This window comes from Rattus norvegicus, chromosome 7, assembly GCF_021556685.1.
Source record: "Rattus norvegicus strain SHRSP/BbbUtx chromosome 7, alternate assembly SHRSP_T2T, whole genome shotgun sequence".
Taxonomy (NCBI): Eukaryota; Metazoa; Chordata; class Mammalia; order Rodentia; family Muridae; genus Rattus; species Rattus norvegicus.
Genome location: NC_141540.1, coordinates 73949386 through 73976335, shown reverse-complemented (window position 1 = coordinate 73976335; position 26950 = coordinate 73949386). Strand labels below are relative to the sequence as shown.

Sequence of the window (26950 nt, the reverse complement as noted above, 5' to 3'; positions counted from 1 at the left end):
AAAAATTTTCAACAAATGGTGCTGGTTCAACTGGAGGTCAGCATGTAGAAAAATGCAAATTGATCCATTCTTATCACCCTCTACAAAGCTCAAGTCCACATGGATCAAGGACCTCCACATAAAACCAGATACACTCAAACTAATAGAAGAAAAAGTGGGAGAATCTCTGAACACATAGGCATTGGAGGAAATTTCCTGAACAGAACATCAGTGGCTTCTGCTCTAAGATCAAGAATTGAAAAATGGGACCTCATAAAATTGCAAAGCTTCTGTAAGGCAAAGCACATTGTCAGTAGTAGAAAATGGTAACCAACCAACAGATTGGAAAAAGAGCTTTACCAATCCTACATCTAACGGAGTGCTAATATGCAATATATACAAAGAACTCAAGAAGTTAGACTCCAGAGAATCCAATAACCCTATTAAAAAATGGGGTGTAGAAGCTTAACAAGGAATTCTCAGCTGAGGAATATCCAATGGCTAAGAAGCACCTAAAGAAATGTTCAACATCCTTAGTCATCAGAGAAATGAAAATCAAATCAACCCTGAGATTCCATCTCACACCAGTCAAAATGGCTAAGATCAAAAACTCAGGTGACAGCAGATGTGGTGAGAATGTGGAGAAAGAGGAACACTCCTCCACTGCTGGTGGGATTGCAAGCTGGTACAACCACTCTGGAAATCACTCTAAAAGTTCCTCAGAAAATTGGACATAGTACTACTAGATGTGGACCCAGCTATACCACTCCTGGGCATATACTCCTGGCAAGATGCTCCAACATACAACAAAAACACATGCTCCCCTATGTTCTTAGCAGCCTTATTTATAATAGCCAGAAGCTGTGAAGAACCCAGATGCCCTTCAACAGAGGAATGGATACAGAAAATGTGGTACATCTACAACTATTAAAAACAATGACTTCATGAAATATGTAGGCAAATGGATGGATGGAAGTAGAAAATATTTCAAGTGAGGGAACCCAATCACACAAAACACACATGGTGTGCAATCACTGATATGTGGATATTAGACCAAAAGTTCGAATTACCCAAGATACAATCCACAGACCACAAGAAGCTCAAGAAGGACAACCAAAGTGCGGATGCTCCAGTCCTTCTTAAATGAGGGAACAAAAATATTCATAGGAGGGGATATGGAGACAACGTTTGGAGTAGAGACTGAAAGAATGGCCATTCAGAGCCTGCTCAACCTGAGATCCAGCACATATATAAACAGCCACCAAACCCAAACAATATTGCTGATGGCAAGAAGTGCATGCTGACAGGAGCCTTATATAGCTATCTCCTTAGAGGCTCTGCCAGAGCATGACAAATACAAAGGCAGATGCTCACAGCCAACCATTGAACTGAGAACAGGGTCCCCATTGGAGGAGTTAGAGAAAGGATTGAAGGAGCTAAAGGGACTTACAACCCCTTGAGGACAACAATACCAACCAACCAGAGCTCCCAGGGACTAAACCACCAGATGGACAGAACTATGGTTCAAGCTGCATATGTAGCAGAGGATGGTCTTGTTGGGCACCAGAGGAAAGAGAAACCCTTGTTTCTGCCATGGTTGGACCTCCCAGTGCAGGGTAATGTCAGAACAGGGAGGCGGGAAGGTGTGGGCGGTTGGGTGGGGGAAAGGGGAATACATTCGAAATGTCAATAAAAATAATCCAATAAAAATACTCCCTCTATGATATAGTGATTGTGATATAATGATTGTGACAATGTCAATTGTCACAAAGGGATTTTCAGCTCCATTACAATATGAGACCCCTGTCATATCTGTAGCAAATATCTTGCTCAAAATTATTATTAAATACATGACAGTAATTATACAGATTTAAAATAACTAAGACCAAAACAAGTAATGATTACAGTAACAATATATAATAAATATATTAGGAGCCTTATTGTCCAGCATGTAATAGATAACAAAAATGAGAAGCAGAGCTGCTACTAATGCTGCTGAGATAGGAAGCCCTAGGAACAGGCTTCTCGATAGGGTATTCCACACCTAGTGGTCAGACCCAAAAACGTGTGCATATGAGCAGCATTAAAATGACTCATTAGGTTAAGCATATATAAAATCATGCATACACACATATATGTAACTAATATTATTAAGAAAAGATAATTTGAGAGGTAGTTGAGGGGCAGAGGAGAAGTTGGAAGAGGGAGGATACAGGTATAAATAATATAAATGTAGTGCTCGTGAATGAAATTCTCAAAAAAAATTCTTTAAAAAGGTTAGATCAAGGACAGGAGCGAGAAAACTTCTGGTGGTATGTCTATACCAATTCCCTAGCCTTACTTCCATAGGCAGGTATAGGAAGAGGATCAACACAACTCCAACCTTCCAGCTTCTTTACTGACAGAGTTATGAGAGAATCTATTAGTCGCATTATGGGCTTACAAACCTATAAGGTAGTAGTCACTGAGTAGTCTCTACAAGCTTCGGTGAATCTATATTACTCGATATTGACTGATTTTACTGTAAACATGTAATTCAATCTGGCCACTGAACCACAAGGGATATATTTGTTTCTCTGTTCTTAGGAAGAAACAAAAGAAGAAAAGCAGAAGGGAGGAAAGGGGGTGGGGGAGCACAGCGTTTTCCCTGTCTCTTGATACAGCTACTCGGTAAGTTTTACCTGCAAGTGCAAACAGAAAGAAATAGCCATGAAGAAAAGGCCATGTGCTGAGGATGGCACACCAGGAAAAGAAAATGTAAAAGCCTTTATACAATTATTTTATCTTCTTAATTTCTCCAACAAATGTGCACCTCATGTCTATTCCTCTTAAAATTTCCCTCATAGAACAGATGCATGACTCTCAGCCCTTAAGAATATCCACTTTTCAGTTTTCAGTGTGATTATGATCTATAAAAGATGGCTAAACAAACAATGGCAAAAGTCCACTGGTTCTTTTTTAAAGACTTTTAAATTATTTTTGTTCTTAAGCAAGTCCATTCCCAAACATCAAAAGGGTTTTCTCTTCTTTACATCCAAAGACAAACTATTTTTCAAAGTCACTTAATATTTTGCCCAAAACCAAACAAAAATAAAGTTCTTAAAGTTTTATGAATGAGTAGGAAGGGAATGCCTCCTGCCTTTTTCAAGCAGAATAAAGGAAATTTTTGTTTCTATGTCTTACATGAATCTCTCTCCTCTTTGGAATAACTTCCTTAAGTTGTCATCTGAATATGTGCAGCTGGACAGTGTCTGAACTTTATCTAGAGCTGAATGCTCTAGGGAGTGTTCCTACAGCTACAAAACTTTAATGCGAGTCCTCCACCCACAAAAATATTTAATTACTACTTCATAATTGTAATTTTGCTACTATTATAAATTATAATAGAAATACCTGATATGTAGGATATCTGAAATACAATCCTAAAAGGATCCTACAGGGTGAGACCCACTTTCATAGAGGATTAGGGATGTCTTATGTGCTTACTAGTTCTTCAAAGTTTAAACTCCCCATGAGCTTTCCTAAGGGAGGATGTCCTAACAAATGACATTTATTTTGTCACCTAGTATTATCCATTAGTGATATGATCATACTGCACTATTTTGCTATGTAGATCTGACATTAATGAGATATAGATACATACATTTATTAAACAATATAAATAAACCACATAGCTATTTTATGCACAACATCATTAAAGAAAGAAAGAAATAGATAAAATTTAGTTCTAGTTAAGATACCTCTCCAACTAGTTTGTGTAGTAAATGTAATTTAAGATATATAGGTATGCTGCCATATTGAACCATTTACTATACCATGACAATGAATAATATAATCTTTACTGTAATTTGTACTTTGTAATCACTATCATAATATCTACTGAAATAACTAATTTTTAGAAAGCAGACTAAGTTTCTATTACAAGAAAACATCTCTCTCCACTCTGCCACATACGCATACATACAGATAGCTTACTTTACACACATACACACATATTCACACACATACACATGCATGCATATACTTGCTGTCCATGTTTTTGTTTACATACATTCTGCACACATGTGTTCACACACTATACATACATATAAACACACAACTTAACGCATACATTTATTTCATTTGTTTAAATCAGAATGGAATCTCCATGAAGGCATGAATGCCAACTTCTCTTCATTGCTGTTCACAAGCACAGAATGGGGCATGTAGTAGGTCCCACAGTGCCTGACAATACAGCCTCCAAGTGCTCCCTTTCTGTGACTTTAGTGTAATGACAAAACCTCAAAACCTTGTCATAGCACAAAGCATCTGCCAGCTACTGCTTTGTATTCTGTGATAAAGGGACTTTCCAAAATAGAAAAGGCTTATGAAGTTTTATTTTGGTCTTTATAGTTTCATTTTTATACACAGAAAGATGGTGCTGGGCATTCCCAAGACAATTTCCTGGTTCTATTACACAGGAAATCCTAACCTATTCTACCTAAAGCTGTTTGAATCCTTTAAAGCATGAGCCCTGGGAAGATATGTATCCCTGTAAGCCCCCAGGGAACTGTACTAGTGCATTCAACACAAACACTTCTTAGTTGTCCCAAGATTTCAATTTTTCCTCAAACTCAAACACATAGGAAAATAGACTTTCAAAAAGATCCTAGAGGCAGACTTAAAGAAAACCAGGAAGAAGAAAAAGTGTTAAACCTTTCTGTACTCCATAAGTACAAAACAAGAGAATGTTAACAAAAGTGTTCTCTTTTTCCATATCTTTTGGAAATGAGTTGCAGATGCTTCATGATTCTTCATTCATCACAAACACTAGGACAGCTTGGAGAAATATTCTTTAAAATGCAATTCATTACAACAAACTTCAAACTGATAAGTTCCTTGTTGCAGCTGCCAAATTTGAGGTGGACCATTTCTTTTTCTTTTGTTTTGTATAATCCACGTGGCTTTGACAATACAATGGTTGGTGTTGTAATAAAGCTAGAGATCCCAAGAGAGGATATTCTTTTTGGCAAGGAAGAGCCGAAGAGGATTACGAATGCCACCTTGTACTACAGTTCCATATAATTTATAGCAGAACATTAGAAAGAGTGAAAAAGTAGAGCCATGCTTGTGGGCTTAGATATGACTACACATGCTCCCCACGCACATGCACACTTTTGTATGTACACTAATTTTTATGTCCCTACATGTTACTGCTAATAGCTTTAGACACTGTAGTACTAGGAGGATTTCAGAATAAATCTTTATAAGCTAGTGCATCAGTAGTGTAGCTAGCAGAAGATTTAACAGGAATTTACAGAGAAGGAAATTGCACCTAAGCACACTGCACACGTTGCTTTTATATTGTTAGATTTCAGAGATTTTATTGTTATGGTATGACAGGGATTGGACAAAGGACTTCACATATGCTATGCAAGTTATTTGCCTCTGAGCTACATGCTCAACTTTATTCTGGTTTTATCTTGAGATCATTGTAGACTGACACACATAAGAACACAGAGAGATTTCATGAATTCTCCAGAGGTTTTCCCCAGGGTAAAATTTTGTAAAACTTCGATTTCTTTCTTCAGAGACTTGAAGTTCTGTCACACAGATCTTTCACGTGCTTGGTTAGAGTCACAACGTGATATTTTATATTATTTGGGACTATTGTGAAGGGTGTCGTTTCCCTAATTCCTTTCTTAGCCTGTTTATCCTTTGATTAGAGGAAGGCTATGATTTGTTTCAGTTAATTTATATCCAGCCACTGTGCTGAAGTTGTTTATCAGGTGATAGAGTTCTCTGGTGGAATTTTTGGGGACACTTAAGTATACTATCATATCATCAGCAAATAATGATACTTTGACTTCTTCCTTTCCAATTTCTATCCATTTGACCTCCTTTTATTGTCTAGTTGTTCTGGCTAGGACTTTGAGTACTATATTGAATAGGTAGGAGAGAGTGGGCAGCCTTGTCTGTCCCTGAAAACGTGGTACTTTACACAGTGGAGTACTACCCAGCTATTAAAAACAATAACTTCATTAAATTCCTAAGCAAATGGATGGAACTAGAAAATATCATCCTGAGTGAAGTAACCCAATCACAAAAGAACACACATGGTATACACTCACTGATAAGTGGATATTAACCCAAAAGCTCGAATTACCCAAGGTACAATTCAGAAACTACATGAAGCTCAAGAAGAAAGAAGGCCTAAATGTGGATGTTTCAGTCCTACTTTGATGGGGGAACAAAAATACTCACAGGAGGAAATATGGAGACAAAGTGTGGAACAGAAACCAAAGGAAAGGCCATCCAGAGACTGCCACACCTGAGGATCCATCCCACATATAGTCATCAAACCCAGTCACTACTGGGGACATCAAGAGGTGCATGCTGACAGGAACCTGTTATAGCTGTCTTCTGAGAGGCTCAGCCAGAGCATAACAAATACAAAGGTGAATGCTGGCAGCTAACCTTTGAGCTGAGAATGGGGTCCCCAATGGAGGAGTTAGAAAAAGGACTGAGGTAGTTGAGGGGGTTTGCCACCCCATAGGAAGAACAATATCAACCAACCAGACATCCTAGAGCTCCCAGGGACTAAACCACCAACCAAAGAATACACATGGAGTGACGCATGGCTCCAGTTACATATGTAGCAGAGGGTGGCCTTGTTGGGTATCAATGGGAGGAGAGGCCCTTGGTCCTGTGAATGCTGAATACCTCAGTGTAGGGTAATGCCAGGGAGGGGAGGTGGGAGTGAGTTGGTGGGTGGGTGGGAGAGCACTCTCATAGAAGCAGGGGATGGGGGATGGGATAGGGGTTTCTGGAGGGGAAAGCAGGGAAGGTGATAACATTTGAAATTTAAATAAAGAAAATATCCAGTAAAAGAAGAAAATTGCAAAACTATAGTATTATATCCAAAGCAGGATACCACCATTAAGACAGGCAGAATACAGACAGAATACGCAAGTATCACAAGGAGTCTCTGTGGTGTTCTTTTTTTTTTTTTTTTATTAACTTGAGTATTTCTTATATACATTTCGAGTGTTATTCCCTTTCCCGGTTTCCGGGCAAACATCCCCCTCCCCCCTCCCCTTCTTTATGGTTGTTCCCCTCCCCATCCTCCCCCCCTTGCCGCCCTCCCCCAACAATCACGTTCACTGGGGGTTCAGTCTTAGCAGGACCCAGGGCTTCCCCTTCCACTGGTGCTCTTACTAGGATATTCATTGCTACCTATGAGGTCAGAGCTCTGTGGTGTTCTTTTACAGTTATGTTTACCCATCCCCTTATTCTACCACAGCCTCATGTCCTGACAACTACATTCTGCTTCCTATTTCTAAAGTTTATCTTAGAAGTGTAATGCAAAGAGCATCACATACATAATCATATGGTATTATCTTTTTTTTAAGTCATCAGAATTCCCTAGAACTTCATTGAGGTTGCTGTTTATATGAACATTCTGTTTTTCTTATTTCAGACTATTAGTGCACAAGATGTATGCACCATAGGTTTTATTAACCATTTGCCATTATAGTTTATGTCTTGTTTTCAGAATTTGGCTATTACAAATACCACTCCAATGAACACGATATATAGGCTTCCATATGAACTTGGTCTGAGAATATAGCTTGTTTGTGTACCACTTGTCTAGTATGTGTAAATCCTTAGACCCCAGAATCAGGAAGGAAGGAAGGAAGGGAGGGAGGGAGGGAGGGAGGGAGGGAGGGAGGGAGGAAAGAAAGAGCATGATTGCAACCTTTCTATTATGGTTCTATGATTTGATGTAAATACACAGGAAATTCATATTTCTACACATCATTGCCAGCATTTTGGAACTGTCCAGTCTCCTTTTTATGATCTCAACTGTGACAACTATGTGGTGGTATCTCGTCTTTCTAAAAGCTTGTTTTCCACCTAAGTGTCCTCCTGTGTTTAACTAGGATTATATACTTTCTAAGTTTTGAGTTGCTGTCTTGTCCTTTGTGCAATAAGTAGTTGGAAAACTCACTTGATCTGTGTGATCTCTTAACCTTTCACCTTCTGAACAAGATTTTCCATGTGGCCACTCTTTAATTTTTTATTATTTCAGTTGATTAGTCTGTCTTCGATCATTCATCTCTAAAGCCAACTCTAGAAACTCTCTGCCTAGGCCTAGGTCCTCTATGTTGGTCATATGTTTTTCCTATAAATTTTATAACTTTCCATTGGAGTCATGGTACATTTAAATTTTCCATAGAAGATGTAAGACTTATATCAAGGGTCAGATTTTTGCTGGGTGATGTGTCAACACAATTTTTTAGGAAGGCTATTTTCACTTCATGGCATTACTTATGAAAAGTCAATTGGGAGTATATTTGGAGCTTTCTGGACTCAAAGACATACTTAATATGTCTTTAATTCCCAAAACTGCTGTATTCATTCGCCCATCTTTGTCAGTCTTGCAAGATCATTGTCGATTTTATTGACTACTTCAAACAATCCACGGTTTTTTCTCTATTGTTTGTCTTCTTTCAGTTTCACGCATTTCTTTCTTTGTTCTCTCCTTTTAATATTGAGTTAGGTAGGGGTACATGGATAGTAGTTCTTTCCTCTTTGCTAACGTATGCAAAACATGACATAAATCTCCCTTCCCACACACATTTTATCATGCCATATTTTAATGTTTATTCATTACCACAAATTTCATTTCTTTGAAGATGTTCTCTTTGGTTTGTGAATTAAGTTTGCCAGATGTTGGTTCCTGGGTGTTGGCTTCCTCGTCTGTCATTACATAATTCCTCTCTAATTTGTTTACATATTTTGCTTTGTACTTGAATGCTTTGTAGAATTTATTTTGTTTTATTTATAATGATTTATAGTATGTCTCATTGCATACCCTTTGTGACAGATACGAGTATGTATGTATGTATGTATGTATGTATGTATGTATGTACGTACGTATGTATGTATGTGTAGCTCATCATAGTCTACTAGTGTATCATTTTATCTCTTTGGAGAAAAGAAAACTTATTAGCTATTATTTACCCTTAATCTTTCATATTTACAACTTGTTTTTCTAAACTATTTCCTTTATGAACATTTTGAATAACGTTAGAGTTATAATATTCACCTCATCTATAAAGCACAGTTAAGTAAAGTCAAGAGGGCCAAGAAAGTCATTGTATTGATTAGCGTATTTGCTCGTTATAGTCTCCCCTTCTTAATATCTGAAGACTTCTTTTATATCATTTCATTTCTGTCCAGAATACCTAATTCAGACATTCTTTTAAGGTTTGTTTAACAGTATTTTCCTTTATATGAGAATGGTTTAATTCTACCCTCACTCCTAAAGAACATGTTTTGCAGTAATAAGATTGTGACTTGACAGTTACTTTTTTATTCACACTTTAAAAAGCTGTGCATGGGGCTGGAGAGATGGCTCAGTGGTTAAGAACACCTGACTGTTCTTTCAGAGGTCATGAGTTCAACTCCCATCAACCACATGGTGGCTCACAACCATCTGTAAGGAGATCCAATGCCCTCTTCTGGTGAATCTGAAGACAGCTATAGTGTACTTATATATAATAAATGAATAAATCTTTAAAAAAAAATGTGTGCATGGTTTGTGGGTTCCAGAATTCCTGATGAGAAATTTACTCATAGCCTAAAAATAATTTTATTTTGGGAGAGGGGTGTTATTATCTGGATGGCATCAAGACATTTTCCTTACTATTTTAAATAAATGAATTAGGATGTGTATTAGCAAAGTAGATCTTTGTACTTATCTTAGTGAAATGTCACTCAATCTCCCTTACTACACACCCCAATTGGAATGGCTGTCATCAAAGAAGAAATAGAGAAAAATTACTTCACTGATGGTATGAATAGAAACTGGTGTAACCACCATGGAAATCAATATAGAAGTCCCTCAAAAAAGTAGTTCCTAAAAGTGGAGTTACATGTAATCCATATCTAGCATTCTTGGGCATTCACTTGAAGACATCTAAGTCAGCATATTGTAAAAATACATGCACATCCATGTCTATTGTAGTACTACTTGAAGGGCTCTCTAACAGCCAGAGCATTGTAAACATAAGTATTGCTCTTTATCCTGCTCTCTCCCTTGCTAAACCATTGGGTTACATTGCTAACATTATCCCCAAGGTCTGTTTTCTTATTTGGGCAGACTCATTCCTGAGACTAAACACTAAGATCCAACTATCAAACTCCATTATCTGGCTAACATGTCCAATCAGGACTTAGCAAATCACCTTAGCACATACTCCCATATTTTTTCCTTAAAAATCCACTGCAAAAAACACCTGTTGCTGCTTTCTGTCTGCATTTGCCCAAACCAGAGGCAACCCTCCTCCTCCCCATTTACCCCTGAAGAGTAATAAATCTTTGTGCTAAAAACTTGGTGTCTGGTGTGTCTTATACTGACTCCCTAAGGCTGCCAAATCCCTTCAATACTCACAATAACATGATATGGGAACAGCTGAAATGCCATCATCAGATGATACATAAAGAAAACATGGTATGTATGGTATAGATAATGGCATTTTATTCGCCACAGAAAAGAATGGCAACTTGTCATTTGCAAGCTGTCATTGGGCAAAACGTTATATTAAAAAAAAACAATTTTATCTTCTCTGTTTTAATATTTATTTTATTTTGTGTTTGAGTGCTACAAAAGTGAGAGAGAGACATACAGAGACAGAGACAGATAAAAAGAGTGAGAGTCAGAGAGAGACAGGAGAGAGAGAGGAAGAAGAGAAGAAAGGGAGAGAGAGAGAGAGAGAGAGAGAGAGAGAGAGAGAAAGAAGGAGGAGGAGGAGGAGGAGGAGGAGGAGGAGGAGGAGGAGGAGGAGGAGGAGGAGGAGGAGGAGGAGGAGGAGGAGGTATACCACTATGGAGATGATACAGGGTGATGGTGAAATAGACATGAGCAAAGTACAATGAGATACATACACAAAAATGTCATGATGAAACCCATTCTTTTGTATTTTTTAAAAGAAAAACATCAATAGAAGAGAAACTAAAAGGAAAAGAAAGTGTGGGAGACGTTAAAGAAGACACAGAAGCTGATGAAGGGTAGGGAACATGGCCAGCATGCAGAAAAATACTATTATTTAGTGAAAGGCACTGGAAGCTTGAGGTTTGTGAACTATATGGGAACACACACACTGGGTCAATTCTTAAAGCATGTAAAAAAAATCACCCTAGCCTACCTGATGTATATATAGTGTCAAGAGACAGACCTGAACTGGACTTCGTCAACCCAAAAACATGGTTCCAGGCACCCTGTTAGTAGCAGATTTATAGGTGTGGCCTTTGGCTAGCTACCATGTTTTCTCATTTTCAGATTTGTTTTTCTTTTATTTTGCTTTGTTTTTATCTTTATGGTATTCCTCCCCTTACTTCTGGTCTGATCCAGAATTCTTACCATTTGACCTATTGTGGAATGATAACAAACCATCCTTTTGCTGGCTTCACCACATTTAAGTAAAAGTTAAACACACAATTTAAAGGATATGAAATGAAGCTATTTGAATTAGCATGAGTAGGATGTGAATTTTATCCATAGATACTGGAAGTTTATATTCAGAGTATAGAGAAGACAGGCTGAACCGTGAGATGCGACTATAGTAATAGAGAGATCAGCCCATATCAGACTGTTTGGACTCTGAATCCAAAATCACATACAGCTCATATCACTGTCTACCTCCTAGGAAATTCTTTGTCATTCTTGAGCAAACCAACACCTCCCACCCCAGTTCTCTCTTGCTTTCTCCTCTGCCTTCTCACCACTCTTCATACCACACACTTAACCGTCACTTTACTTGGGCAACACCATTTCCAGGATGCTTTTCTTGACCTTTGCTCTCTCTTTTCACAGGTTGGGAACCTCTTTTTCTATGATGTCCTTGAACCCTCTGCTTACCTCCATCAAAGTATCTCACAACAGCCAAGTTAAATTACCCAGGTTAAGTCACTGAGCTAAAGGTTTTCAAAGGAAATATAGCTGTCATATGGAGGACCCGACATTCTGGTAACTTCTCCATCATCTTTATAATCCATTCATTTTCAGCACATGTGTGACACAGAGCTACCATATGGATCTTCACCAAGTGAAGAGCCTTAAATTTCAGTCTATCCTTCAATCTAAGTCAACACATCAGTCTGAAGAACCTACAACTGTGTTTGACGGTTAATGATTCCAACAAGGTTTGCATGAGCATTCTCCTCATCCCCCTTCAGTTTTCTCAGAAAAAAATTGAATTTTCATTGTGCACATTCCTCAGTACACAGTGTTACCACCAACAGTCACATCATCATGTCAAACTCTGATATAAACTAAGTGTCTGACACTAGCGCTGGTTTGCTGGGCAACCCTTATATTTGTCTTCAGTTGACACCTATCAGATTCTCCTACAGCAGCTGCTGCAAAATTCTCCCACTCTTCCTAAGCTCCAAATCCTACCCTTTCTCTCTCTCAGGTTTAGATAAAGCTCCCCTCTTCATAACTGAAAGGACAATTTTATGGTCATGGGATGGATTGTATCTCTTTATTTTCAAAGCTATTCTGGCCCCACCCCCATCTACATACTGTTTTTCAACTCTCATTCAATGAAGGAGATGCCAATCAGTCGTCCAAGTAACAAATTTTTGGTCCACATTGTACCAAACATCTGCAATCTTTTTCCTATCCTTTGCTCCTTCCATTCATCACAAAGGAATGTGCAAACCTTGTCAGTCCAAAGAGTATTTTGTGGCTTACTAGTATGAGCTGAACATTTCTAAGATTCCACCTAGGAAACACAAGTTCTATTTAAATCAGTTTATAAATACTATTTCATTTAATACTGATGCCAATCATTGATACTTTTGATGTTATAGTATTTATTTTATTGATTAAGAAACTGGGACTAGGGAAATCAGAAAGTTTACACAAGGACACAGAACCTGGTTTGTCTTTTCCACCAATTAATATATTACAACCTTTCCAAAGATAAACAAAAGGTCTCTTGATTCTTGACCTTATGCTCTTCTACAATCTTTGTGTTCACTGCTGTTCCCATCACAGACACTTATTTAGCATTTCTGTCAGCAAGGATAGGGATTCACAAAGACCACACATAATTGCTACTGATATTTCTGGAAATGTTTGTTAAAGTATTGAAAAAAACAAATTTTGTTTTATAATATTTAAAATGCCGGTACTGCTTCTCTCTCTCTCTTTTTTTTCAGAAGCAATCATTTTCTAAAACACTCCAAGCATAAACAATTTTAAAAATCCAAAGAAATCAAAACTCTAGAATGCTTTTTGATTTGAAAGTGTTTATCACCTGGTTATTTTTCTTTAGTCACCTCCCCCAGCTCTATGACCCACAGCTTGACACAGTTTCCACAGCTTTCAAAAGGATCTTTATCTAAACAACAAGATCAAGTCCAGAGAAGAAGAGCTCACAAGAATTTCAGCTGCAAGTGCTTCCATAACACAGGCCAAGGATGCCACCGAGGCCAGCAGCCCCCTTAGGAAGCAAACATTTCTTCCATTGACAAGGGTTTAATTGGACATTTTGAGAATCCAGTGTCATGTATCCTGATGCAAATGTTTGAAAAGTTGTTCACAGTGTAGTTTGCGCCAGACAGGCTCCAATGCCAAGCCAGCAAACAGCCTCCCATTTATTCTGTTGGACTCAACTTCTAAAGATGTGTCAGAGCTCTCTGAGCCTTGTAAATTTCCACATCCAAAGGCCCATCTGTGCTTTCAAGGCAGCATCCTTCTTCCCACATGGGCACACATCAGTCGTTCCCCTGCCAATCTTGCTACTGCATTCAGAAAAATAATTAGAAAAATAACTTTCAAGGTGTTTGCTCCATCTCTAAGAGCACAGAGTGAAATGTTCAGTAGTTTTTAGAAACAGACTCCAGTTCCTTTCTCTGAATTAAAATTTTGACTATTTTGAAATGTCATTCTGTTATTCCCAGTCCCAGGAAAAGATTGCTTAGAAGCTCAGCTAATAAGTCCACTGTAACAGATGATCTATTAAAAAGCAGTGCTTCCAGTGGAAGGGGAAGCCCTTGGTCCTGCCAAGACTGAACCCCGAGTGAACGTAATTGTTGGGGGGAGGGCGGTAATGGGGGGAGGATGGGGAGGGGAAGAACCATATAGAAGGGGAGGGGGAGGGGTTAGGGGGATGTTGGCCTGGAAACCGGGAAAGGGAATAACAATTGAAATGTAAATAAGAAATACCCAAGTTAATAAAGATGGAGGAAAAAAATAAATAATATACTTTGGAACATAAAAAAAAGCAGTGCTTTATTGGAAGAATGAACAAAGTATATTAACAAATGTGCATTGAGTAATCTCTAAGCATTAGGCCATTAATATCTGCCTTAAAATATGGAATATAGAAAATATAAAATTATCACCAATTATTATATTGCTTTTACTTTGTCTCCATATTATCATATGTCTTTCTCAAGAGAAATTGTCTAACTTTCAGATATTATCTTTATGTGTGTGCATGTACACACATATATACATATATGTAGGTACCTTTGGAATGCAGAAGAAGGTGCCAGATCCTCTAGAGTTACTTATGTAGGTGCTGGAAATCGAACCTCAGTCTTCTGCAAGAGCAACAAGCACTCTTAACCACTAAGACATATATCTAGCCCCAGGAAAAATTAAATGTTTAAAGTCTCAAGCTGGGTGTACACATTATGAACATTTATCATGTATTAAGAGTAGTGAGTGGGGTTGGGGATTTGGCTCAGTGGTAGAGCGCTTGCCTAGCAAGCACAAGGTCCTGGGTTTGGTCCCCAGCTCCGAAAAAAAAAAAAAAGAGAGTAGTGAGTTCAACAAGAGAGTCTTGGGGACGAAGGTGTTCTACATTCTTCTATAATGCTAACGTAAAATCAGAGAAATCAGAAGTCAGGTGTAGAGATAAACGTCTTATGAGGATAAACCCATTGTTTCGTTACCATACCTCCACTTTCAGCTGCAACATAAAAAGCCTGTAAGTCACCGCTGCTGTCCTTACTACAGCAAACAGAACAAATCGAGCTGAAAACTAAGAACTTACCTTAGCTCATAAAAGGACTGAAGGGTGAACAAACATTCTAAGATTGAAGAGATGGGCAAATTCAGACTCATAGTCAAGATTTACTAACTTGGACAAGAGGCCCCGGAGCCCTTTGCAGACAGGAACAAGGAAATGGCAATTTGGAAAAAGTGCTGGAGGTTGAGTCTAACATATAGTACAGTGGAGGGGTGAAGTTCCTGGACCCCTGGTTTTGGTCAAGGAAGCAGCCACCGTTTCGGGCAATCAAAGGGCAACTACAGTGAAAAGGGCCTAAGATCAGATTCCCAACACCAACGTTAAAAGCCATGAATGACGTCACATGCTTCTAACCCCATTGGGGAGAGGCAGAAACTAGGGGGTCATGGTTAGTTGCTGGCCAGTCTAGCCAAGTCAGTGAGCTCTAGACTCAGTTAGAAACCCTGTCTCAAAGAGAAAAGATAGCCACTGATGAAAACACTCAACTTCAGTATGTGACATCCATATTCACCTTCATAGTCACAAGGATTCCCCCAACACAAACATACAACCCTAACACCTCTTTACACATTTACAAATAAATAAATAATTGGACATCTGGCCAGTGGTGTATGCATTTTCTGTGAGAGTTTCAAATAAAGGAAGGGTTTATTTTGACTTACAGTTCAAAGATGGAGTCCATCATGGAATGGAAAATTATAAAATAGCATAGCATAAGGGAAATGGTCACTACAGCACATGAAATGGTGCTGCCCATAGTTTATGTGTGTATTCCACCTCAGTTAAACGAATCAACATAATTCCTCACAAGAGTATCTGGAGGCCTGTCTCCTAGATGATTTTTTTTATTAAGTTGAGTATTTCTTATTTACATTTCGAATGTTATTCCCTTTCCCGGTTTCCTGGCCAACATCCCCTAACCCCTCCCCCTCCCCTTCTTTATGGGTGTTCCCCTCCCCATCCTCCCCCCATTACCACCCTCCTCCCAACAATCATGTTCACTGGGGGTTCAGTCTTAGCAGGACCAAGGGCTTCCCCTTCCACTGGTGATCTTACTAGGCTATTCATTGCTTCCTATGAGGTTAGAGTCCAGGGTCAGTCCATGTATAGTCCTTAGGTAGTGGCTTAGTCCCTGGAAGCTCTGGTTGCTTGGCATTGTTGTTCATATGGGGTCTCAAGCCCCTTCAAGCTCTTCCAGTCCTTTCTCTGATTCCTTCAACGGGGGTCCTGTTCTCAGTTCAGTGGTTTGCTGCTGGCATTCGCCTATGTATTTGCTGTATTCCGGCTGTGTCTCTCAGGAGAGATCTACATCCGGTTCCTGTTGCATCCATCTTGTCTAATTGGGTGGCTGTATATGTATGGGCACCATTTGGGGCAGGCTCTGAATGGATGTTCCTTCTGTCTCTGTTTTAATCTTTGCCTCTCTATTCCCTGCCAAGGGTATTCTTGTTCCCCTTTTAAAGGAGTGAACCATTCACATTTTGATCATTCGTCTTGAGTTTCATGTGTTCTGTGCATTCCTAGATGATTTTTTTTTGGTTCTTTTTTTTTTCTGGAGCTGGGGACCGAACCCAGGGCCTTGCGCTTCCTAGGCAAGCGCTCTACCACTGAGCTAAATCCCCAGCCCCTAGATGATTCTTAAAGGATCACAAATACTCCTTTCTTATAGTTTATACCTGTTAGCAGTATGAAATGACTCTAGATCTTGTGTAATGGCCTTTGCTTTGAAAAAAATCCTTGCTGCACACAGGAAGACTAGAGTTTAGATGCCCAGAACCCATTTTTACAAGGTGATGTGAAGGATGTGGGAGTAGTAGCCACTTAGTCTGCCAAGAGAAGGGAGGAAAGTGTAGCAGAGAGTAATGGGTAAAAACTGAAAGCTTATTTAGAGCCCCGGGGATAAACTAGCTTTCTCTTCTTTTTTTTTATTTCTTTTTTTTATTTCTTTTTTTTAATTAACTTGAGTATTTCTTATTTACATTTCGAGTGTTATTCCCTTTCCCGGTTTCCGGGCAAACATACCCCTAATCCCCCCCCCTCCCCTTCTTTATACAGCAACAGAATTGCAAACTTTTCTCATCTTTTTCAGTTTGTTAACAAAGGCTATCCCTTGTTAATATAACACATTACCAATGTGTAGGTGCTAACAGAGAGGTTAATTTTACTTTGCAGAAAAGGCATTGGAAGGTTGTTGCACTGAGTGACGAATAGGAGGGGGAATAAGATTAAAAGAAAGAGGGTATTATTAGGACAAACTTTCCAGAAGATTTGATAACACCTATGGCAAACAGTTAACAAGAGAAAAGACCAAGCCCGTGTGATTCTTCTATTGGTATCAGGATCTTTATAGAAATGGCTACATCATTATAACATCTTACAAACAAACAACACCTTTGCACCTGACTGCTGCAGGAAAGACCAGAAGCAGATGAAGCTAGATACTTTTATCGTTCTCATATAAATGACAACTTGAAAACTCAGGTGCCTACATTTCTGCTCTCATGGCTGACGGTAACTCACAGCCCTCTGACTTTTAGTCCATGGCAAAATCTATTTTCTCAGAGCCTTGCTTTGCCTTGGAACTTTTTGCTGTACGTTCTCTCTAACTCTGCCAACCATGTCAAGTGAAGAACCAAAGCAGATGGTATTTGGAGGCCAACGGAGTCAAGAGCTGTAGGGGAGGGATAGTAGCTGGAGGATTCCTAGTGCCAGCACTGCTGTATGGAATAAAGAAGCTCATGAAGGGTGCTATTAAGAGACTATGAATGACAAATGATGCTTTCAGGGCAATGGGCAGTATCCAGTATAAAACACTCGTATGACTTCATCTTCAGCAAGGAAGATGACCCTCTTTATGATATCTATAACCCTTTTATAAAGTGAACAATCATTCAGTGGTAGATAAAGTTAAAAAGTCACCCTTACCAGTACATAATTTGCTTAAGGTAAGAAACACCTGTCATATTGTGTATCATATGTGTAATATATGAAGACTTGAGTATCAAGAATTAAAGCGATAATCTGGGACTGAATCCCTGAATCATTAAATACCTTTTTAAAACATATGGAACATAATTCTCATGACCAATACTTCTACCTACCTTTACCGTTTACCAAGCATGTAGAAGTTAGGCATTGAATGATGTAAAACTCAGCTGGGAAATAGAGACAGGTCTAGGCCTGACACTGCCCTCAGGCTAACTATAAGGACCCATAGGAGACAACCATACATGTAAATTCATCCATATAGTGAGCAGATGCAGGGAAGCGAGAAATTCAGTATTTCTCAGTATCAATATTAAAATGAAATAAAATAATTTTTTCATGTGTATGTGTGGTGGGTGTTTTGTTGGCATGTGTATGTGTGCAGGTGTTCATGCCTATAGAGGCCCCAAGTTGAGATCCAGAATCTTCCTCCATCTATCTCCCTTATTCATTGAAGAGGTACCTTCAGCTAAGCTTTCCAGCAATGGCAGATATGTAAAACCCAGAAGCTACGCAGCGTGCTGCAGAGAGCCTCTATCGCTGCCTTCCAGATCCTGGAATTACAGGCACACCACCTCACCCACCCTGCATCACACTTGGGTCTAGTTAAGTATTTGGTAGTTCATTCTCGTCTCGAATTCAGTATTCCATTCCTTATCGGGCATATAGCACATACTCAGTAAACTGGGATATTGATATGTGCTGAATAAAATAATAACTAAGAAGAAGCATACCAATTGGTCCTGCTACTTTGTGACATTATAGAAAAGAGGCCAGACCTCAGTGGGGTGGCCGACACCTATGGTCCTAGCTCTTGGGAGACTGAGGTGCGAGGGTTGGCTGTATCAAGTTTGAAGGCAGCCTCGGCTACGTGGTGAGTTCCTGAGCAACTGAATTACAGAGTAAAAGAAACGTTTTAAAACAACAGAAAGGGTGAGGAGAGATAAAAGGATGAAGGAAAGAAGGAACAGAGATGGAAAGGGGGAGGAGGAAAAGATGAAATGAAGGAAGAACATGCCAAGAAATAAAGAAAAGAATAATAATCCACAGCGGAAAGCACATGAATGAATTGTTGGCTTTTAAAAGCTAAGTGGTTCGGAGAAAGTAGGAGTAGGGGCAGAGACTACATTTTAAAGCTCCAGCTCCAGGGCAAGTAATAAAAGTTTCTGCTTTAAATTTTTTTCATAATATTGTGAGCAATAGGAAAGTCTATTCCATCAGATCAGCCTCAGGGCAGAAAGCTCCAGCCTCCTGAGCTAAATCAAATTGTCAAGGGCTCTCAGATTTCCAGGCACCGACCATTGGTCTCTGCCTTCCATGAGGCTAAACCTGGCAGACAAAAGGAAACAAAATAATATCCACTTACCTTATAGGCTACTACTTTTGCTCACATCAATTAATTATAAGGGTTCTGGAAGTCCATTTTAACATTCCCAGTGTTCCTTATTAGGATGGCAAGCAGCCCCTTATCAAAGACACAACGCTAACACGCACACGTGCGCGCGCGCGCGCGCACACACACACACACACACACACACACACACACACACACACACACACACACACCACTGCTTAAATCTCATGGTACAGTGCCCTTAAAATGCTGGTCACTGAGCCGTCAATGTCACCAACTTTAAGTTCCCTAAATAAGTGAAAGTATTAGGATCCGTGAGCATTTAGGTTGAAAGTGTCAAATCATAGTAGAATTAAACATTCTAATTAATCTTTTTCTTTTTTGTTTTTTGGGGGGTGGGGTTGAGACTGTCCCACTTGGTTGCTCAGACTGTCCTTGAACTCATAACAATTCTCATCACAATTACAACTGTGAGTGACCATACCTGGCCAACAATTTTTATTAGAGTGTGTGTGTGTGTGTGTGTGTGTGTGTGTGTGTGTGTGTGTGTGTGTGTGTGTGTTGAGGGAAGTAACTATGTGGAAATCAGAGGATAGCTTGCAGAATCAGTTCTTTCTTTCCACACCGTGTCTGGTCCTGGGATTAAACGTGCTTCACTTGGGTTGACATCATGAGCCTTTACCGTAAACTAGCCATTTTGGTGACCCTGGTTGATAATTTTTAAAATAATAAAATAACTAAATCCACCTCAGTAATTCTATTCCTCAGTTCCCATTCTCAGTTCACTGGATATGGAAACAATATCCAGATTTTGTACACGTTCCAAAACACATGGAAACCAATCTTCCACACCACACAGGCTTTCACAGCACACACTGTCTGATCCCACCTGCTTGTGTTCTCAGTCCCGGCTTCCTCTTTTGCCAGTACTATTTCTGCTAGTTAGATCACAAGGACCTTGCCCTTAGGTTTATGGTGAGGATTAATTAAGTAAGAAGTTTAAATGGACAGTAAGTGTGTGGTCAGAAAATCATAAATATCAGCCTGTACACTTCATAGCTGAATGAGACATGAACCCACAATTGGCTATTTGGAAAAAGAACCTGAGAAAGTCAGTCTTTTTCACTAATCAAAACATTTACTCTACCAGACAGACTTGAAATAAGTAGGTAAAAATATGCAAGTCAAAGCCAGATGCATGGCTTTGTTTGACCCCAGCCCTAGCCTCGTGGAGACAAGTGGATTCTGGAGCTCACTGTCCAGCTGATCTAGCTGACTCACTGACTGAAGGTCCACTGAGATGTGCTGTCTACAAAATTCAAAAAATAAAACCTTTAAAGAAAATACCTGTGTTAAGCAAAGGTCCATTCTCTCTCTCTCTCTCTCATAAAAAGTTAATGAAGTTAATGAAGTTAAAAATCTAAAGAGATCAAGCAACAATTCAAAGTCCCTGCTTTTGTTTTTGTTTTTTGAATTTGTTTTTGGGGCTTTTTGGGGGGGGTTGGTGGGTTTTTTTGGTTTGTTTTGTCTTTTTTGGTTTTTTTGTTTTGTTTTGTTTTTTTGTGGAACTTGGAATCCAGGAAACAGAACTGCAGCAGTGGCCAATTAAATTACTTTCCTCACTGTGCCATATTTAGCTTTCTTCATTCACCTGCCACTCAACCAGCCTTGTCTAGGGAAAATACACATTGTTCATAGTCTTAGATTCAAGAGAAATATCTGGATTTACATACAAGTCAGCGACATGGTTCTTCTTTGAGATGTACCTTTGTACTTTGTAAATACATTAAATATTGTGGTGACAACGATGCCTCAGAACGAAAAGTGGGGGAGAATAAAACACCAGCAAGCAAAAGCTCAGGTATATTTTGTTTTAAGCAAAACATATCAAATCCAATTAATGCAGATAAGGTGCAGATGTCCAGTGACTAACAACTACATTGAACCAATTCCTCTCATTTTACCACAGAGATTGCGAAACACTTAACTCTGAGAAAACAGTCGAAAGCCAGTGTCCGATGTCTCCACTTCATATCCACTGAGCCAGTCATATTTCGCTCACTCTGCTCCATTTCCTATGCATTCGTCCACTTCATTCATTCAGTTCTACTTCATAGTCAATTATTGGTTATTGAGTACTACTACGTCAGATGCTGACAACTCGAAAACGGACCTTTCAAACCAGAATTGAAATAACAGAACAACGTAGAAAGTGAAAGAAACCCCCAAAGTGCTCCCACCCTACCCTGGTAAAGCCTCTTGCAGGTCAGGGGACTAGGGAAAATTGCAGATAGGGACTGAAGAAAGGCAGCTGAAGGGCGGGGCAGGGAACCTTGAGGAAGACACCAGCAGTTTTGGGCTCTGCCTCTGGGTTCCACTGTGGCCTCAGGCAGTCCCGGCCTATGCCAGAGCGCTTCCTCCTGTCAGGAAGCGCTCTGGCAGCTAAGCCTGCTGCCCTCAGCCCACCCTCCAGCCTCCGGGGAGCAGCGGGTCACCCACGGCTCGGGGCACGCACCTGGTCACGAGGTTCTGCAGAGCAGCAACCGCAACTCCGGGTGAGGACTGCGGACTACGGGTACATCCGGGAGGCGGGACCGGGAGGTCGCTCTGAAGTGCTGGATCCACAGGGCGGGCCTCCAGACGCCTCAGGAACAGCCCTGAGCCCCGAGTCTGCAGGCCTGCCTTCTTCACGTGCCTGGGAAGCTGTGGAGCCCTCCCTGGCCAGTGAGCGGTGGACAAGGGTGCAACGGTCAGCCAGACATGAGGCCTGGACTTTAACAGAGGCCATGGCTGGCTGGACCAGACCCTGACAGATATCTGTCTCCCTGAGCCTGGCTTAGAGCAAGTAGGGTCTCCAAGGCCTGACTTCTGAAGACCTTGTTCTGGAAACCGTTAAATTCCTTCCCAAGGGAAGCAATTAACAGTTATTTTGTCCATGCTAGTAATCACCCAGCACTAGGGAGGCTGGATACACAGGAAGATGGCCCAAAACGTTGAGGATTAGCAAGGTCTTCATAATGAATGAGACCCTGTCTCCAAAACAAAACAAAGCACCAGGTTATTTTCTCCCTTCTTTAATGGTTGAAGGACTGCAAGAAAGGAGGTGATCATGAAGGCAGAGAGCATGATCTTAAACTAGTAGATCAGAAAGTCATTCATTTCGGCACAAGACGGTATCCGGGAAAGAAATACGCTTTACTACTATCGCAGTACATATGCACATATTTTTGCCCATGTATGTATGTGTGTGTGTATGCATGTGTATATGCATGTATGTATGTGTGTATGTATGTGTATGTGTGTGTATGTATGTGTGTATGTATGTATGTGTGTATGTATCTATGTATGTATATGTATGTATGTATGTATTCACTTTACATCCTGATCGCAGCAGCCCCTCTCCTCCCAGACCCCCCTTTTCACAGCTCCAGTCCTGTCCTTCCCTTCTCCTCTGAGAAGGGGAGGATCCTCCTGGGAACCAACCCACCCTGGCACATCTAGTCACTGAAGGACAGGGCACAACCTCTCCATTGAGGCTAGACAAGGTAGAACAATTAGGGGAACAGGATTCACAGGAAGCAACAAATTTAGGGACAGCCCTTATTTCAGTAGTTGGGAGACCTGCAGGAAGTCCAAGCTGCAACATAAGCACATTTTTAATGTTTTGTGTTTTGTTAAGTCCAAATTTCTTTGCTTAGTCAGACTCTTATCAAAGTTACCTTTGTAAAATACTTCCTGTTCCTGTTTCTCCTCTTAAACTTTCTCTCTCTCTCTCTCTCTCTCTCTCTCTCTCTCTCTCTCTCTCTCTCACACACACACACACACACACACACAAACACACACACAAAAAAAACTTAGGCATGCTGATACATGTGTGTGCTATCTCTGAACACAGAAAATGGAGGCAGGGGGATCTTGAGTTTCAGGCCAGCCTGGGCTACATAGATAGATGCTAAGAAAAAAGAAAACTCACATGCTTAGAAACACAGGAAAGAAAAAATTAGACATATACAAAGAAAATAATTTTGAGTCCTTTCACCTGTGTACATACAACAATATAACAATCCCTCTAAATTTTTACTAGTTTTGTGAGGTATTCAAGCGCCTTCCCAACAGGGTCCTAGCTCAGATGGTCCCTGGGGAGCCATACCTACCCCTGCTGAGTTACATTTTTCTGAAACTATATTTGATGAAGAATAAGTAGTATTATTTTCAGTCTCCTATGACTGCTAGTTTTATAAAATGCGATTAAAAATCTGGCAAAGGTGAATGAAAACCTAACTGGGTTTTGTGTAAAAACAAGCATACAGGTTGTAACAAGTAAAATATCTCCTTTTTTACACTTCTAGCTGCTTACATTCGACTTCTGTATTTAGCTCATCATGCACCAATAAAAATGGCCCATAGATTGTCTCTCTGAGTACAATTTAGAGGGCTGTGTGTTTGCTCATGGTGTATCAGATGCATTAACTTCCCAGCCTTTTCTCCGACTGATCCCTTCATGCTGTAAAAGTTCTCTGGCATTGATCCGCAATGTAAAAATAACAAGAGTTTAACTTTAATCAAATGCTTTTTACTAGGACTTTGGTTGGATTATCTGTGGGTGTTTATCAGTCCTATGAGCTAGGTATTATTATTATTTCTACTTCACAGATGAGGAATTATAAAGCTCGAGAGGTCATGATATACCCAATGAGGTCAAAGTTGACATTCTAAATTGAAACGACTTGATTCCAGAGCCCATCTGTGCAAACACTGTCCTGGATCCTTTTCCATGAAGCTTCCCCCATTAGCTGATTGATGTTAATTACTCCATTCATGTCCTTCTATTATATTATCTTTCCCCATTGGTTTTCATTTTGGAACTGTTATTTTCTGATATAGTGACAATGGTGTATCGCCACATCTCTTAGCACTGTTCTCTCTGACTCCAACACCCTATTATGTCAGAACTTGGCTCATACCAGCCACTGCAAGGGCAGCTTCTTCTTTGTGCTTCCATTGTCTTCTGGGGTTTACCTTATTAGAATTATCTGCTTACATCTACATCCCCTACTAAGCCCTCTGCCATGGGATGCATTCATTTGCCTTACTACTATAGTTTGATTTGCACAGTCCCTACCCCAAGCTCTTGTCTTGCATGCTTGGACCACACCTAGTGGATCTGCTTGAGGAGGTTTTGGAAACGTCAGCACTTGGAAAAATTAAGTCACTCTGAACATGCTTTTGAAAGTTATACCCATAATTCCTCCCACGTTCTTTGCTCCTTTCTGCCTTCCCTTCTTCATGCTTCTTATTGCTGCTATGATGTTATCCAAGTGTTCATATCCAAGCAACCATGAGCTGATCCATTTGAAATCACAACTAAAACTCTTCATCTCTTAATTTGTTCTCTTAGGTATTTTTGTCACAGCCTCATAAAATTAGAACATTTAATAAAATGGTTATATTTATATAGAGAAAAATATTCATCAACATTTATACAATTTCCATTACATTTTGAGTACTGGAAACAGAGTCTGACATATTTATTCATCATAGACATTCAATACAGAGTTGTGTTACAAGCCCCGTAGACCAAGCTGACTAGACTGTCGTAAGGGTAATGCACAGGTTATTGCACAGTCATGGGAGAGCAGATTGGTGAAGAATTTGGGAGAATTGGTTATACATCCCAAATCCTAGTTGTCACCCATCCCTTTAGACCCAGAAGTGAACAATTGTTTAGAAGACAACAGGTTTGATATAAAGCACTAAACTCATAGTATATGTCACCCAAGTCAAGACCAATGTGTGAGCTGGTCTAAAATCCATAGTAATGCTGTTCTTAATTACAGTGAATATATAAATGACAGAATTGATTGTTCATAGTAAAGTAGCCAAGGCTTACAAAATTTAATCAAATCATACCACCAAAATCAAATAAAGACTATTTTGGATAGTGACCTTATTTTCAAGAGAATTTCTCAATGTTTATTTTGAACATCCTATTCTGTAATTATTTGATTAACCCTTTAGCTTTCCCAAAACAGAAGTACCAAATCTAACACTTTTATTTGTTTTATGGGACCTTGGTAAACCTTTTAAAAAACGCTGCTAGTATGGTATCCCCACTACCAACCACAAAAGTTAAGCTTGAATCTTCAGGCCCATAGGGCTATTACATTAAAATTTACAGCTTGCCCATCAATGTTCATTTCAACACTATTTTCAATAGCTAATTATGGAAACAAGCCATGTGTCTGTCAACAAAACTAATAAAAACAGGTGCTATATATACACAAGGGACTTTCTTCAGCTATAAAGAATAATGAAGTTATATCATTGTCAAAATTGATAGAGTTGGACTTAAGCTTATTAAGCTAATTCTCAAAAAAACAAATATTGTATGCATTCTCTTACCTATGGTTACTAGATTTTACACAGATACATAAGGTTATGTGTATATGCATATACATATGTGTGTATATATATATATATATGTGCACGTGTGTATGTATATATACATATATGACATTAAAGTAAAAGTGAAATTGCTTAGTAGAACAAAGAAGAGTAAATGAAAACTAGCAAAAAAGAAGTTAGAGGACTGTCAGTGTGGATATGGTCTCAAAGTACACCTTATACTATATGAAAATGTACCTCAGCACTGTGAATAGTGAATAAATGCCAGTGTATAAAATAATAATTTTTAAATATTAAAAGTAAAAGTTTACAAGTTGTCTAACCACACATGAAAGCAACGAAGTGTGCAGGAAAAATATATTTGAAAATTAAGTATTTTAAAAATATTAAAACAGCTTTCATATTTGAAAGTTATCATGAAAGGAAAATATCCAATAAGAAGGAAAGATTTAATATTTACTAATATATATGCACAAATAAGCATCTAAAAAAGCATAATCATTGATAAGTATTTTCGAAGAAGGTAATAAATACAAAATTTAAGAGCAACAGTGGTGTAGATTTTCTCAAACATTTGAGCAGCACCTTCCTAGATAATAGTTTTTAAGCAAAAGAAAATTAAAATAGTTTAAAATGTGTAAATTTTATTTGTCTGGTTTCTGAGTTATTGTGACTTGAGAATTTTGGCTGTACTTTCATCCCTTTAGTTGAGGAGGCAATGTGTGCTCTGACCTTCTCTAGTAATGCTGGACATAAACAACAGCTCTTCATGAAGGTAAAAATATAAAGTTGGTAAGGGAGACCTGATGGGAGTCCTGGCTGAAGAGGAGGGAGGTGGATATGATCAAACCATGTTAAATACATGTGTGCAATTTTCAAAGAACAAGTAAAACTACTATTTCTTAAATTATAAGAAGAGTATACTGTTTTACCAATGTTAGTGTGTTTGATTTTGAGTGGCAGACATCCAATAAATTACACCAGCTATTCAGCATTTTATTGTAAGTAGGTTTTGATTTGAGTGTAAGAAAATGAGAGAGTTCCGGCCAAGTTCAATGTAGGCAAGGTTAACCAATCATGCTCTATAGGTCAGGTACGTTGAGCACATACTTTGCTTCTAATGTATTCATTGAGCTGTGTCACCAACATAATCCAAGGAGCATCTGTACCCACATTTAATCCAGTATATGATTAA

At 39.2% G+C, this 26950-nt stretch overlaps 1 protein-coding gene across 3 annotated transcripts in view; it reads right to left on the bottom strand.

Moving 5' to 3' along the window:
- Cpq (carboxypeptidase Q) overlaps positions 1 to 21923 on the bottom strand; it is a 569822-nt gene extending 547899 nt beyond the window's left edge. For all 3 annotated transcript variants that reach the window (NM_001440041.1, NM_031640.2, NM_001440038.1), the window contains 1 exon segment: positions 21866 to 21923. The gene's annotated coding sequence lies outside the window, so the exon portion shown is untranslated.
- Between the last annotated feature and the right edge of the window lie 5027 nt (positions 21924 to 26950).